Raw genomic sequence first — 3,782 nt, forward strand, 5'->3', positions numbered from 1 at the left:
GATATTGTCTGTGGTATAGTGTATAGTATACGGTTGTCGCCTGTGGTACAGTTTATGGCTCTGTGAGGAAATACGTGGGACTGCTGGTACGTGGTAATCTTGGGGCCTAGCGCAGTGTAGCGTGGAATGGCTGGTACGGATACCATTGGGGCATAGCGTTTAAGTTGCGCATTGTGGCTGGTACGTGGTAGTCTTGGGGCCTAATGCTGGACGTGAAATGGCTGGTACGGATACCATTGGGGCTTAGCGCAAGCTTGGGTGATATAATTGGTATGAGGTTGTGAGGCAAACCCTGGGATATGAAGATGAATTATGACTTCCAGTCATAATCGCTCTCATCACTCCATGGCAGTGCCCCCTCCCTTCTTGTTCTCAGATGTCCAGCATCTGTGAAGGTGTCACATCCTAGCAACACATCCCATGGCCATCTCCTGTGATATGGAGATTAGGTGATGTGGGAACAATGGACACAGGATGACTCCCTGCCGTGACCCTGTAGTAGGGGCTGCTATCTAGTTAGCAGCTTGGAAGTATCCAGACAGGACGACTCCAGTAAAAAATGGTTCATATCTCGCAAGCCATATTTCCGATAAATATGGCAACCATAAAAATGGTGTCTCCGCATGCGGACGATGCTGGCACACCCTTTTTATGGGAGCAGGACCTGGGGAAATACCCCAGGCGTGATATCAGCCAATGGGGAACTAGTAGACAAGTCATGAGTCCTCTCGTTCTGTAGCTAAATTCATAGCTGTCACAATGAGAGCGTTGGCGTCCGCCTACGACGCTCCCAGGCAAAGTTATGGCCCATATTCCATGTGTGGGTATTGTCCATAACTCCAGCCAGGGGTGGAGCAGTGCTCCCTCTGAGGTCACTAAGGTAGGAGGGGACCTGGATTTGCCCAGGTTGATAACCCTACTTCGGCCATTTTCCAGTGTTCTTCTGCTCGGGGGCCTGGTTGGGAAAGACCTGTGAGGGAGTTCCTGGAAACCTGGTCTACAGCGCCCCCCTGTGGCCAGACGCACAAGGTAACTGCTGGAACTGTGTATGCCTGTTTGTAACCCATGCTTTATCTGTAACTGTACTCTGACATATGTATATTCTGTAGATCTCCTATTGTATATATTGTAGTTTCTAGTGTGCTTTAGGCTGATTAAATTATATAATTAATCTTGGGCTGTTCTGTTATCTCGATCTTGAATCCCACGTCTGTGTGTTCGGCTAATAGTTACCGTGAAGCGGTTGGTGGCAGCGAGTTGTGCCAAGGATTATTGTGGGGAGGCCAGTGAGATTCGGGGAGGTTTTATATATTCCGCCCGCGGAGGTCGGGGGAATATATACCCTACTCTCACCGGGGACCCTTCAATAATCGGCATAAGTAGTATAGCGGCCTCCTTGCTTATTGTCGGGCAATTCCATAATTGGCCTGACTATAAGAGGGGCGCTAGAGAGCGCGTCACGTGCTCTGTCTGTCGGTCGGGAGGTATAAAGGAGGGGTGACCCCCACTTGTTACCCCCCGATTGTGACGTACTGGTAGCCAGCGCGGGGGATTTCTGAGTGACCCCCCCGGTGGTTCGTGACATATTGGTGGCATAGCGGTGGGATCGAGATAATAGTGTGTGTGAGTGTGAGACCCATACTCCCAGACACTAAAGACTGCCTGCAGCAGCTGTGGCTGCTGGGGTCTTCAGACTAGCTCAACACTAGAGTGTCAGAGTGCAGATACTGTAAGGTGTGTGGAGGCATCAGGTGTCAGTTCTGTGTCAGTGACCAAAAGTCTGCAAGAATGGCTGATGGCACCAGGAGCAGAGCTATGCAACTGGCCAATGCTAAAGCAGGAGCCGAAGAGAGGGAGGACGGTGCTGTGGACAGTAATGAGGAGGTTGCCCACGAGTCCTCCAGGAGCTCGACGCCAGAAAACCGTTCTGCAGAGGACAGCGCACAACCTGGCAATTATGGACAAGATGAGGAGCAGCTCACCCAAGGGTCCTCAACGAGCCAGATGCCAGCCCTCCGCTCTGCAATGGACAGTGAATCACCAGGCTCCGCAGCGGGCCGCAGATCACCACGTGCCATTCCACCGAGCCTGGGAGGCTCGGATAGCCTTCTTCAAATGGCTATGGCCCTTCTCCAGGCTGGAGACCAGGAGGGCTACAAGGAACTCCTGGCAGAGCGCAGGGCAGAGCGGCAGGCAGCGCGTGAAGAGCGCCAGGCAGAGCGTGAGGCTGCGGAGCGACGGCAACAGGCAGACCGTGACCACCAGCTGCAGCTAGCTCAGCTCCGGCCCTCATCAGCCACACGTGACCTTCAAGACACCAAACTTCCAAAGGTCCGTGTTGAGGACTTCCCAGTGCTGGAGAAGGATGGAGACTTGGACTCTTTCCTGACTGCTTTTGAACGGACTTGCTTGCAGCACCATCTGGACAAGGATCAGTGGGCCAAATACCTGACCCCCCGTCTAAGGGGTAAGGCCCTGGATATCCTTGGGGACTTGCCTGCTGAGGCAGATCAGGGCTACGACACCATCAAGCAGGCCCTGATCCAACAGTACAACCTCACTCCGGAGTCCTACCGCAAGAAGTTCCGGACCCTGCAAAAGGGACCAAAGGACTCCTGGGCTGACCACCGGCGGGCACTTGCCCGAGCTGCCGACCACTGGACCCAAGGCCTGCAGCTTTCCACCGGACCGGAGATCCTGGACTTGTTCATCACGGAGCAACTCTTGTGGAACTGCCCTGAGGATCTCCGCCAGTTCATCCGAGACCAGAAGCCAAAGGGGTCCACGGCTACAGCTGCCCTGGCCGATGACTACACCAACAATCGGGCTCCTGAGGCCAGGAGAGCAGCCACCAGCAGCACCTGGAGAGGGGGTAAGATGAATTCTACGACTGCCCCACCTGCCCCTAGACTGCAGGGGGTGTCCCCCTCAACTCCCCTCTCCAGGCCCGTGGCAGAACCAAGACGGTGCCACCAGTGCAACCTACCTGGACACTTCAAGGCCATGTGCCCTCAGCGTCCCAAGGCCCCGGCTCCGTCCCCGTCCCAAGGGCCGCCCAAGGTGTATTGTGTGGGTGGGGGTGGTGGTAGGTCCCTGGACAGCTTCCAACCTGTCACCGTCGGCCGGTCTGTGACCATAGGATTGCGAGACAGCGCCTCGGAGGTGACTCTGGTGCGGCCTGGGATGGTGTCCCCCCAAGACTTGATCCCTGGAAAAACCCTCGCTGTCTCCGGGATTGGAGGCATTGACCCGGCGCTGCCTGTTGCTGACATTTATGTGGACTGGGGCGCAGGGCGAGGGGTGAGGGAGGTGGGGGTAACTGATCGGATCCCTGCAAACATGCTACTTGGGACAGATTTGGGGCAGATAACCTCCCAGTTTGGGCCCCCCCCAAGGGCTGAACCTTCAGCCCGTACTGACATGACTCCTAACAATGTTAATGTGTTATCTATGAATGATGTAAGGGAGGAGGGAGTGAACTCTGATATTTCTGCTTGCATAGACACCATAGACACACACTCAGCTGCAGCTGTGACAGGGGAGGGGGTCAGAGAAAGGTGTGACAATGCCTCTACAAGTAACCAGCCAGTGAGCTGGGATCTGTTGCCCTCTGCAGGGATAAGCAGAGAGCAGGGTGCTGCAGGGGGAGGACCAGTGTGTGGGGTGGGGGCTACCACAGCAAATGTGGGGTCCCCAGAGATTTCACAGCGGGGTTCTGTTGCTGCAGGAGGGGAACAGGCAGGTGAGATTGGGGCCGGTCCAGGAGCGGAAGTGCTCCCAGG

Source organism: Anomaloglossus baeobatrachus, chromosome 4 (genome assembly GCF_048569485.1).
Source record: "Anomaloglossus baeobatrachus isolate aAnoBae1 chromosome 4, aAnoBae1.hap1, whole genome shotgun sequence".
NCBI classification, from domain to species: Eukaryota; Metazoa; Chordata; class Amphibia; order Anura; family Aromobatidae; genus Anomaloglossus; species Anomaloglossus baeobatrachus.